At 45.1% G+C, this 12,938-nt stretch overlaps 1 protein-coding gene and 1 pseudogene across 1 annotated transcript in view; both read left to right on the top strand.

Moving 5' to 3' along the window:
• LOC139266308 (multiple epidermal growth factor-like domains protein 6) overlaps nucleotides 1–12,938 on the top strand; it is a 496,732-nt gene that overhangs the window by 163,030 nt on the left and 320,764 nt on the right. The gene's annotated exons all lie outside the window — the stretch shown is intronic.
• On the top strand, nucleotides 101–279 carry LOC139266520 (U2 spliceosomal RNA; annotated as a pseudogene).

The following is a 12,938-nucleotide window of genomic DNA, read 5'->3' as shown; positions in this document are numbered from 1 at the left end:
GCTGCTAATGTCTTTCTCGGTATAAAGCATCAAAACAGTGCTGTTTCGTTGGCATTATAGATTTGCTCAGCCGAAAAGTTTTCATCAGCAATTAGTTTAACCAACTTCTCGGCCTTTTGGCTAAGATCAAGTGTAGTATCTGTTCTTATCAGTTTAATATCCCCTATGGGGACATGATATTGAATTGATTTTTGGACAGGGAGCTGGATCAGGGGCATGCCCTGTCCACTCCATGAACCGACCTGGTATTGCAATATTTCCAGGAACGGTGCAATGTTGCCTCTCGGCCTTTTGGCCTAAGATCAAACACATTGGCGCAAAGTGATCTTTGGCGTTAGAGTTGATCTGGAACGAAATTGGATTTAAAAAAAAAAATTAGTTTAACCAACTCATCTATATAACCTTCAATTGCCTCATGAAGTGCTGAGGCTTTTTCACCACATACTTTCAATTGCCTGATGCCATGACACCTTTTAAGTTTGGTTAGCCAACCTGAAGAATGGAATATTTTGGCTTGTTGCATCACCATTGGGCCAGACAAAGGAATCTTTTCACTTCTCTGTTGCCACCACTCCATCATTACTCGAACCAACACATCACTTTTAGGCTTTTTCATAGTTTTTCTCTTACTCATTTCTTTCTGAACGTCACTTTCTGTATAAAACTTCATGATCTGTTCTTTCTGTATTTTTATATCATAAATGGTAGCGATTTCAACACCATACTCCTCATTCAATCTTCCCACTGAAGCACATCTATCTAATCTTTGGAGTAACTCCACTTTCTTGGCAATTAACAATGAATTACGCTTCCTCTTTGCACTACCTGTATTACCCATTCGGGTATCTGTTGGCCTTTTTGACATGGTTGCGATGGCAAACAACACAAATGCACAATACCTATAAATCGGTAAAAAAGACCACAGCGTTTGAGTCAGGTTAGGTCGGGCCTTGTCACGGGGAGTTCATGGGTCAGGTGGGATTGGCTCGGGTCACATGAGGGTTAGGTCGGGTCGGCTCGGGGAGTTCATGGGTCAGGTGGGATTGGCTCGGGTCACATGAGGGTTAGGTCGGGTCGGCTCGGGGAGTTCATGGGTCAGGTGGGATTGGCTCGGGTCACATGAGGGTTAGGTCAGGCCTTGTCACGGGGAGTTCATGGGTCAGGTGGGATTGGCTCGGGTCACATGAGGGTTAGGTCGGGTCGGCTCGGGGAGTTCATGGGTCAGGTGGGATTGGCTCGGGTCACATGAGGGTTAGGTCGGGCCTTGTCACGGGGAGTTCATGGGTCAGGTGGGATTGGCTCGGGTCACATGAGGGTTAGGTCGGGCCTTGTCACGGGGAGTTCATGGGTCAGGTGGGATTGGCTCGGGTCACATGAGGGTTAGGTCGGGTCGGCTCGGGGAGTTCATGGGTCAGGTGGGATTGGCTCGGGTCACATGAGGGTTAGGTCGGGTCGGCTCGGGGAGTTCATGGGTCAGGTGGGATTGGCTCGGGTCACATGAGGGTTAGGTCAGGCCTTGTCACGGGGAGTTCATGGGTCAGGTGGGATTGGCTCGGGTCACATGAGGGTTAGGTCGGGTCGGCTCGGGGAGTTCATGGGTCAGGTGGGATTGGCTCGGGTCACATGAGGGTTAGGTCGGGTCGGCTCGGGTTGCACGTTGTCAGGGTTGTGGGGCATTCCGAAACGCTCGTACCGATCGCAGGTCTGTAATGTGCCATTTTTAAAAAAAAATGTCCGCTTTTCGGAACATATTTCCAGATTACGGATGACTCCTTCCATCATGTGATGTTTTTTTAGAAAAATTTTGGTTTTCGGGAAATATTTCCTGATACTGGACGACTCCTTCTGCAATCTGCAAAATGTCCGTTTTTTGGACAGTTCCGCTTTTTTGAATTCCGTATTCGTGACGTTGTACCTGTAGCACCAGAGAAGGAAGTAGTACCATATTAGATAGGAACAGACTAAGAAGGACAATGAGGAATACAAAGACAGGTTTAGAATGCATGTATGTAAATGCACATAGTGTGTTGAACACAGTTGTTGAGCTACAGGCACAATTAGCCATGTGGGAATATGATGTAGTGGCAATAACGAAAAGGTGGCTTCAAAATGGTGAGGACTGGGTGCTTAATATTCACGGATGCAAGGTGTTCAGAAAAGATAGGGAAGGAGAAAAGGGAGGAGGGGAGGCAGTGTTGATTAGGGAAGACATTGTAGTGTAAAGAGAGGATGTTCTTGAGGGACAAGGACAGAATCCATTTGGTTAGAGTTAAGCAAAAAGGGTATGATCATGCTATTGGGGGTATTCTATAGGCCTCCAAATAGTGAGAGAGAGATAAAGGAGCAGGGAAATCACAGAGATGTGCAAAAAGTATAGAGCGGTGATATTGGGAGTCTTTAATTACCCAAATATCAATTGGGATAATGTTCGAGTAAAGGGAAAGGAGGGGGAGAAATTTCTGAAATTTGTTCAGGAGAACTTTTTTGACCAGTATATTCTCGGCTCAACTAGAAAGGACGTATTGCTGGATCTGGTGCTGGGGAATGAGGTGGGCCGAGAGGGCCAAGTGTCTGTGGGAGAACACTTGGGTAAGAATGATCATCGTATCATAAGGTTTAGATTAGTAATGGAGAAGAGCAAGGAACAATCTAAAGTGGAACTTCTAAATTGGAAGAGGGCTAACTTCAGTGGGATGAGAGGGGAAAAGTGGAACCAAAGATTGACAGGACAAACTGCAACGGTACAATGGGTAATCTTTAAGGAGGCGATGTTTCAGGTACAGGATAAGCACATTCCAACAAGAGAGAAAGGTAAGGGAACCAAAGCCGGGGCTCCTTGGATTTTGAGGGAGATAGAAAATATGATGGAACAAAAAAAATAGGGTGCATGTTGCATGTCAGGTGAATTCTTGAAGTGAGAACCAAGCCAAATACAATAAGTTGAGAGGGGAAATGAAGAGGAAAATAAGACTGGCAAAGAAAGAATATTGAGAATAGAATGTCTGTTAACATAAAAGGGAACTCAAAAATCTTCTACTGGTATGTAAATAGTAGGTGGGTAGTAAGAGGTGGGGTGGGGCCTTTTAGGGACAAAGAAGGTGATATATACTTAGAGGCGCAGCACAAGGCTAGAATATTTAATGAGTACTTTGTACCGACGTTTATTAAGGAAGAGGATGCTGACAAACTATCGGTAGAAGCGGAGATGATAGAGGTAATGGATGGGGTGAAAATTGATAGGCAGGATGTACTGAAAAGGCTGGATATGCTTCGAGTGGATAAGTCGCGTGGTCTGATTGGCTTGCATCCCAGATTGCGAAGGGAAGTGGGGGTGGAGATAACGGGGCTTGCCATAATCTTCCAATCTCCCCTCGGAGGTACCAAAGGATTGGAAAGCGGCAAATGTGACACCTTTGTTCAAGAAAGGGTGTAAGGACATCCTAGTAACTACAGGCCGGTCAGTTTAATGTCAGTGGTGTGTAAGGTCAGGTGCAAAATTAACAGGTTCTTGGAGAAGTTTAAATTAATTAAGGAGAGCCAGCACGGATTTGTAAAAGGCAGATCGTGTTTGACTAATCTAACTGAATTTTTTGATGAAGTAACAGAGAAGGTTGATGATGGGAATGCAGTGGATGTTGTCTATATGGATTTTAATAAAGCGTTTGACAAAGTACCACATAAAAGGCTGGTTAACAAAATTGAGGCTCATGGAATAGGAGGGTCAGTGTCAGCTTGGATAAGAAATTTGCTTAAGGACAGAAAACGGCGAGTAGTGGTAAATGGTTGTTTTTCAGACTGGAGGATGGTAGACAGTGGTATTCCCCAAGGGTTAACTACTGCTTTATACACATATATTGGAATACAGACTAAAATTTCAAAATTTGCAGATGATCCCAAACCTGGAGGTGTGGCATATAGTGAGGATGATACCAATCACCCTCTGCCACAGGACATAGATAGGCCAGCAGAATGGGCAGACAAATGGCAGATGAAGTTTAATACAGAGAAGTGAGAGTTGGTGCATTTTGGCAGAAGGGATAGGGAGAGGCAATATAGACTTGATGGCACAGTTCCAAAGAGTGTGCAGGGACAGAGGGAGCTGGGGGATCATGTGCATAGATCTTTGAAGGTGACAGGACATATTGAGAGTGTAGTTAGCAAAGCATATGGGATCTTGGGCTTCATAAATAGAGGTATTGAGCACAAAAGCAGGGAAGTTATGCTGAACTTTTGTAAAGCTCTGGTTAGGTCAGTACTAGAGTATTGCATCCCACACTTTAGGAAGGATCTGACGATTCCTGAGAGGTTGCAGAGGAGATTTACCAGAATGGTTCCAGGGATGAGGGATTTTAGTTACAAGGTTTGATTGGAGAACCTGGGGTTGTTCTCCTTGGAGCAAAGGAGGTTGAGGGGAGATTTGATAGAGGTGCACAAGATTATGACGGGTTTGGATAAGGTAGGCAGCAAAAGGCTGTTCCCATTAGCTGATGGTACAAGGACTAGGGGACACAGATTTAAGGTTTTGGGCAAGAAATACAGGTAATGTAATCATTCTATATGGCATCTATTTCTATTACTGTAAAGTAATCACTGGACACGTCATCTGTTGTGGACTTGAAGAGCATCTCTCAATATATTTTGGTTTCACCTATTTTGATATATGTCACTCTTTGCTTTACAAAATAATTAACAACTGCTCCTTGCACTTAATGGGTTTGCAACTTATGTCATTGTTGCTGATCATAATTTGTATTCTAGCATTTCTTTAATGTTGACAGATCTGGAATGGTAGTGAGGCAGAGAGTGCTTCTCTGAGGGTGGTGTAAGGGACATCAGTGGGGTTTGCATGGATAGAGCTTTACTCGGCAGTCTGCTGTACCTGACTGGTCTTGCTGCAGTTTGACTTTGGGGGGGGGGCAAGGATTGAGGGAAATGCTACATTCCCTGAAAGAGAGCTTATTTCAACTCGATGAACTGAAACATCCATCTCACAAATAAAAACCCTTTAGGATGTTTCTTTATTTCTTCCAGAGTTATTTAATCTGACTGGTTGAGGCGAAATATTGAACCAGTTTTCTTGCCAGCTGTTAGTCATTTATCTACTAAATGTGGGTAATCCAAAAATGGCTGGGGGGGGGGGGGGGGAGGGGAGGGGGTTGAATTCAAGAGGTATCCATGATGGATTGAGGTTGTGTGACGATGGAATTGAATCTGTAGTTCAATGTGTGTGAGTTTATTTTCCCATTTCAATTCCCAAATATTCCCATCTGTCTCTAATATAGCAATGAAGTGAAGTGAATTTAAGGAACCGGATCATTTCCACGACTACAGTGCCTGTGTGCACTCAGTAATCATAGTCTTCTGCCCAATGTGTGCTTCGTGTTTTATGGAATATGAGGTTGATACTATAGTGAGATGCGGTGCCATTATCCTCCTGGAATGGTTATAACAGTTATAGCTAAAGGGCTGGATTTTCGGGTTTGCTGATTTCGGGTTTGCTGATTTCGGGTTTGCTGATTTCGGGGCGGTAATAGCGGTAATGGCGGCGGGGCGGTAAAATTTGCGCCCGGGAATAGTTTGCGCCTCAGTCATCAAAATTCAGCAGCAGGGCCCTGAGTGTGGGGCAGAGCACTAAGGGAGGCATTGTACACCTCTCTGGCACTAGGCCGGCTGAGCTTGTGAATATCCCGAGCTAAACAGCCGGCCTGGGAGCGCTCTCTGAGAGAGGCCTGGGGAGCAAAGGAACAACTTGAAAAAAAAACACCAGAACCATTGCCAATACATAGCCCACGCCACCACAACATAAATCGCAAAAAAAAAAGAAAGAACAATCACATTTACCTGAGATGGACATTACTTACCTCACCTTGGCCGGTACAGGTCGGACCGCCCGCTTTCACAGGCGTTTCCAGCAGGGCGGTGCTACAGTAGTGCTACGGGTCAGGCGGGAGTCTAAAAGCGAGCTGGTGTCGCAACCGGGGCGTTGCACACCGGCTCAACTCATCTGGGCGGTACTGCTCCGCGCCCCCGCAAAACCGTCCCCGAAAATCCCGCGGGGCGCTGGATGCTGGCCTCCTGCCCAGAAGAGCTCACCGCCGCCATTGCCGCCCCTTTGGGGCGAAAACAGAAGGGCACATCACCGGAAAATACAACCCAAAGTACCTCTGTTACTGTTTTTGTCAAATTGGTTTATTTCTTAAAGCTACATATAGCGTGCGTTGCTTGTAAATAGATTTGACCTAAAATTGCAGGCTATCTATCATCCTTGTGATTCTGCACAAAGTACGTTTTGTCAGCCATGCCGGTATGGAGAAAAAGGGTGGCCATCAAACAGCTAAGGTCTTCCCTTTGAAAAGACTGGAGATGGGGCACCGGTAGCATAGATTGGTTATGTTACTGGACTAGTAATCCAGAGGCCTGGATTAATGATCATGAGATATGAGTTCAAATCCTACTATGGCAGCTGGGGAATTTAAATTCGGTTAATTTGATAAATCTGGAATAAAAAAGCTAAGGGGCGAAATTGCCCGACGCCCCAATTGGGGGTGGAAACCTTCCGGGGCCAGGACTTTTTGTGCCTGACTCGGAAGTACCACCCCCGACGCTGAATTGGGCTGACCGCCCCTCAGACAAAGTGGAGTGCTGTCTCTGGTGCTCTGCTTCCTTTAGGGACGGGTCCCGGGGCAGGAATGCGGCACTGTATGCAGCACTTTGCGGATTCTCCGCTTAGCAATCACGTGCCACACCACCCCTCCCCTTGGATTAAAGGTGGGGGGGCCATTGCGCACTCTGCATGGCCCTTTGGTGGCTGCCCATTGGGCCGCCTGGCAACCAAGGCAGAGTGTCGGGCTGCACGATGGTGGCCCGGGCCATGCTGTGGTTGGGCCGACCCAAGAGTCGGCCGACAAACAAAGATGGCGGCCCTAGGGCGCTACAGGCCTCCACTTTAAACAGTGCCGCGAGAGCCGGGCGCTCGCCAGCTTCGTGACCCGCGAAGCTGGTGTTGACATCCCCCTCGTGCCATCCTCGCGGCCCATGGGGCAACTTCCCCCTCTGGGCGTCAAGCGGTCGGCATGGGGCGGTGGAGAGTCACCGCGCCTGCGATGATGTCATCGCCAGTCGCAGGGCGGCCCGGGTGCAGCGCTGCTGGGTCAATGCCGACGAAACCTCCCAGGCAATTTCCCGGGAGGCGGCAGCCTCCCCTCCCCCGGGCGAAAACTGCCGTGTGCCCCCCCCCCAGAGGCACTAATGGGGCTATAAAGTGGGGCAATTTCGCCCCCCCCCAATGGTGTTTATGAAACTACTGGAATGTCATAAAGGTGACTCCAAACCAACAGCTATGTGGTTGACACTTAACTGCCCTTTGCAGTTCAAGAAGGCAGCTCATCACCACCTTCTTAAGGGCAATTACGGATGGGCAAGAAATGCTGGCCTTGCCAGCAACGTCCAAATCCCATGAATGAATAAAAAAAAAGACCCAGATCCGTGCCCTGGCTAATTCTTTGGGCTGGAACTACGAATCGCTTGACTGTATTTTTTGATTGTGGAATGGTGGGTGGTGGAGAGAAGGATGGAATGTAGGCACGAGAGTAGAGTGAAAAATAACCAAAATTGGAGCTCCCCACCCAAACTGAAGTATCCCTTTTAGACTGACCTGATTGTCAGTTTTTCACCTTTCTGAAGCAATTACCCCATTGACCTGTGTGCACTCTGAGTAATTGAAGGCAGGGCCATTAGTGAATTGGTTACTGTAAAAACATTGAAATATCTTTGAAAGAAAAATGGAAAGGATTACACAGTCTAGGTCAGGAAATTGTGTCATTAAAAAATCTGACATCAGGGCTGTTTTAAAGGTGCAGGAAAAGCAACCAACACAACGTAATACTCTGATATATTCCCTAATTTAAATGTTTATGTATTTTATATTTCTAACAACCCTTGGGGGGGGGGGGACCCGGGGGGGGGTGCGGCGGGAAATTGGTGAAACCAAAGTTCTGCCTGTTTTTCAGCGGTACCCAGGGATGTATCATTTTTTACCGGCCGGTACCACTGGGGCTGTGTGGGCGGGAATTTTATCCCACTTTTCTCGGCGGTAAGTGGAGCGGAGTGCAGCGGGTGGAGGAGGCCTTTTGACTCTGGAATCTTCGGCTCACAAGTTGTGCGCACGCGCCTGCAGCTCTCAAGCTCTCCCCCCTCCCACCCCCGCCCCGAGAGGCACCGACAAGAGGCCAGAGACTGCCGGCCTGAGAACACTGTGTGGGGGGTGGGGGGAAGAGATCGCTTTGGGACGGCCTGAGATCACTGTGGGGGGGGGGAGAGACTCGGGGGGGTTGAGAGAGACTGTGGGGTGAGAGAGAGAGATTGAAGGGTGAGAGAGAGAGAGAGACTGGGAAGTGACAGGGACTGGGGTGTGGGAGAGACTGGGGGTGGTGAGAGAGACTAATAATGTTATTATAGTTCATTAACAAAGGAGTAAATAAGGCTTTATTAGACCATTTATATTATTGCCTTAAACTAGCAAATACTACAATCCATTTAAAAATACTTCTTTCTTTCTTTCGTTCTTTCTTTCTTTCTCTTTCTCTCTTTCTTTCTTTCTCTTTCTCTCTTTCTTTCTCTCTTTCTTTCTCTTTCTCTCTCTCTCTTCTGCACATTTCCTCTCTCCGTGTGGAGCACCACACATCAGTCTCTTCAGATGTCCCAGTTGAGCTTGGGAACATACTGTGAAAAGAAAAAGAAAGACTTGCATTTATATAGCGCCTCTCATGACCACCGCCCAAAGCGCTTTACAGCCAATGAAGTACTTTTTGAAGTGTATTACTATTGTACTATTGTAAGAAACGTGGCAGCTAATTTGCACACAGCAAACTCCCACAAACAGAAATGTGAAAATGACCAGATAAACTGTTTCAGATGTTGACTGAGGGATAAATATTTGCGCGGACACCGCGGAGGACTCCCTTGCCTTTCTTTGAAATAGTGCTATCGGATCTTTTATGTCCACCTGAGAGAGAAGGCCTTGGCTTAGCTGCTCATCCGGAAGACGGCACCTCCGACAGCAGCCCCGCAGTACTGCACTGCAGTGTCATTCCTGTGCCAGGAATTGTGCAGATTAATACTGCTGCACTGAATGGTGCATCAGTGCATTGTGCCTCTTCCCGGGCCCAATGCCCTATGGTCCCCAGCATGCTGTCCGAAATCTCGCTCCACCCCACCAGATTCCTCATCATTCACGAGGTTTGGGCTGGAGCCCATCCTGCAGAATATAGATGCGGGTCCGGCTATTAAAATTGGCTAAACCTCCGTGCTGCTGGTCCTGAGTGTGTCGGCCTCTCACTAGGCCACATTCATGTCCAGGAGTTAAAGTTGACTCTTGTGTTTCATGCCTGTTCTTATGTGAACTTTTCCCCTGGATGATGTCATCAGTTGACTTTGGGATTAAAATGTAATGCTTCAAGTTCAGAATTTTGAACTTTTTGAACATTAAGGTATGTTTTGCTTGTCAAAATTGGAATTTTTTGCAGTGAAGTCCTTGCATTTGACAATGTGCTTTAATGCAGCATTGGAGTTGCTTTAAGTTTGCAAGGGGGGGGAAACAATATTTTGTAGATGTATTTTCTTTCTTGTTGTGCTATTCTCCCAAACCCCAATGCTAAACAGGCAGAATGGGGCTCCATTCATACTGTGTTCTGAAGAATGGGCAGTCTGGTATCACCCATTAACATGTTTTTGAAATCTTACCGCTGTTCTCAGAGGACATCACTATTGTTGGCTCTGTCTCCTTACTGATCCCATGAGCAAGGTTTGAAAGTGGCTCCCTGATGCGTCATGATTTGAAGTGAGCCCTGAAGCAATGCTGTACACAAATGAGTAACTGTGGGACTTGTGGTTAGGCCTATTGACCGAGTTATCAAAATTTAGGACATCTGAAAACTATTTCTGCGGCCAGCACGCTATCTAATAGAGACCTTTCTCTGTGGTCAGCAGCTGACGTTAACCTTTTTGTTCCACTCCAATGTCTGTGTACTTTGATACTGGTCCCGAAACAAGCTCAGATCTGATCGGCACGGAATACTTATTAATTAGAATATAAAAAGTGTGATTCTTTAGCTGTGTAATAGATGTTTGTCACGAAGTGACTTGCTGGTGCTATTTGATAATGCTCCAGTGTAGTAAGGCATGGAGAATACTTGTTCAAATGTGCAATTTTCCATGTGTTAAGTTCCCAATCTTGCTGTTGGACAGAAGCATAGTGGCCTGTTGCTTTACCATAGAGAAGCAGAGAAGTCAGGTCATGGCCCATTCCTGCGGCTGCTTTTGTACAGTAATCTCCATGCAGGTCTTTCGCTTCAAATGGAGACATAAGCATGGTACGTAATCTGCTTGATTTCTCCACGCCTTCTAAATATAAACCATTCACCTTTTGTTTTCTGGTATACATGTTGCATACAAAATATCTGATCATGATTTACACTTTCTTGGTCAAAAGATTTTGGTTCTGGCCAGTGCCAATGTACAAAACATTATTTTTCTTTATGACCCATAACAGATCTTAATAGAACAAACCAGCAGCTTTCCACTTATGTAAGACTGGAAGAATCCATATCAAGTTTAGGTGATGACAAAGGTAGGGTGTGGGGAAGGGGTGAGAAGAATCTTATGCAGACAAAAGGAACCGAGTGTATATGAACTATCTAATCTTTTCATAAATGATCTCCTGATCGTTTACTTAAGAATTTGGAATACATGCAAACTCTCAAAATTGACTTGAATGCATAGCTTTAGATTGTTGGCACAATTTAATAACATTTGTCACCTTCTTTCTTAGTTCTTAAATCTTTTATTTCCTTAACCAGCTATTTTTTTTTGTTTGCCTTTTGCCCTTCCCTATCATGACATCCACCTTGGGAAGGAGGGGATATACAGGCTTCCCACCCTCCAAACATTTCAAGGCAAGACACTTTTATTCTCTCAAAAACTTAAAGAGTGGTCAAAGTAACTCTCGAGTTGGAATTGGAGAGATCATTGCAGTACGCCCTGAGCATTAGGAATTCTTATTTCAGAACGAAAATGATCCACATACAAATATTTGCAATGAGACGTGGACTAAAAGGAATGGCGAGAGAGCATGCCCTGGTGTTCTAACAATAACTCATCAGGTAGTGGTTGACTTTAAACTAGAACAGTGCAGGCAGGATAGGTACATCCATCATCAAATTCGTGATTTTTCAACGGTTGAGGCCCCATTAAAGAAGTACCACATGTGAGTTATCAGACCTGCTAAATTGCACTCACTTGAAGTGCAGTCAGTCTCGTGTTTTGTGATCATAAATCTCGCTCCTAACACTTCCTGAATGCTGATTGTTCTGGTTAATGTGGTACTTGCATATCTGTACTATTTTGACAAATACTGCAGCACTTTCTATATTTGTGCAATTGCTTTTGGAGGCACAGAGGGTGGGAAAAGAATCTGAGGAAGATGAATACATAAACAACTGAAAGATCTGACCATGAACAATCAACCAAGATTCACAAACTTAGCCCTCTTTAAATGGCTGCCTATTGTCTTGTGATCTTTACTTAACATTTTGTGAGAACTAGTCATCTGGACATGCTCGAGCAGCATTTGGGATGGAGCATCTGCGAGGTGCTCTCTATATGCTGCTCGATTCATGGACATACTGTTGGCCATTGAAATAATACAAGCAGAATTTTTCATTATTCAAGTGATTACTGAGTCCGTTGTTATGACAGAGCAATGATTGCCGGATGTACGTTGTGCTGGAAGTGCAAGGTAAGATGCTGCATTGTCTGCAGTAGAACCCAAAGGTCAGATGTTGAAAAACCAGCCTGGTGGTGAATGCTGATTCCATCCATGCAAATATATAAGGCACAGGAATCGCAAATAGTGCAGCATAGCTCAAGATGATTGAGCCAGTATATTGGAGTGAAGTGTAAATGAATGTGGGAGCTGTAAGATGGATCCTTTGTACTTGTATCACGGTGATTGATCCTGGAGTTATCAAAGTGAAAATCCCATAGTGTCGTTATTGCATTTTATACATGATGCAAAACTAAAATGTCATGTTTTAGCTATATAAAGGTGCAATAAGCCACAGTTGAAGTACATTTGCAACTCTCTATCCTTCAACATAGGCAACTGGTAACTGTTAAACTTTACAGTAATGAAAATTCCAATAAAAGTGGGGTTAGGAAGTAGGGTTGAGCTTAGAGCTAGCAAGTCAGTGCTAGAAACTCGCCCACTACCAGTGCTGGAAGGTCAGTGTCAACTGATAACCCACTTGTGAGGGCCCAGTAACCATTAGTGACCATAATTGGATAAGTCTGTATTCAAGCCACAGCCAGTCATGTAGCTTTCTGCTATCAATAAAATAGGTTTTGGGCAATCTGTATTAGCCATGCAAATCTCTGAGGAGGAGCCTTTTTTTAACTACTCTTGATAAATGCATCTGGTGGTGATTATCTGTGTTGTGATGTAATTCATGTTGCTTATGCAACAAATAATGTGGACATATGGCCTTTTTACTTTCACCTTGTGTCCGTCCCTTCATCCATTCATCTATAAAAGGGGTTTTTAACTAGTTGAGCAGAGGATTGGATGTGGCGATGATGCAACTGGCTAAGAGTTTGTAAGAGTCCCTTATCTACGTGTGATAAAGTCAGGTGTTCATTCAACCATGTTTAAATAGACTTGTTTTTCGGCCAATTTAGTTAGCTCTTTTATAGGCTGAATAAAATCTTCTGTTGACAAAAAAGTTACTTTTGTTTATGTATAGTGTTTAATTTTCCCAGCTAAGCAAACAGCAGTGGAACTCTAATAGTAAAGAGTTCACCGTATAAACTTCCCTTGTTTACCAGGTCTGCGAAGAATAATGATGTGTGAATGGAATACAGGGTTTTCAGACGGGATAGAGAGC

The sequence above is a fragment of the Pristiophorus japonicus genome, chromosome 6, assembly GCF_044704955.1.
Source record: "Pristiophorus japonicus isolate sPriJap1 chromosome 6, sPriJap1.hap1, whole genome shotgun sequence".
Classification (NCBI taxonomy): Eukaryota; Metazoa; Chordata; class Chondrichthyes; family Pristiophoridae; genus Pristiophorus; species Pristiophorus japonicus.
Note: the sequence above shows the minus strand (reverse complement) of the source record. Positions and strands in the feature narration are given on the sequence as shown.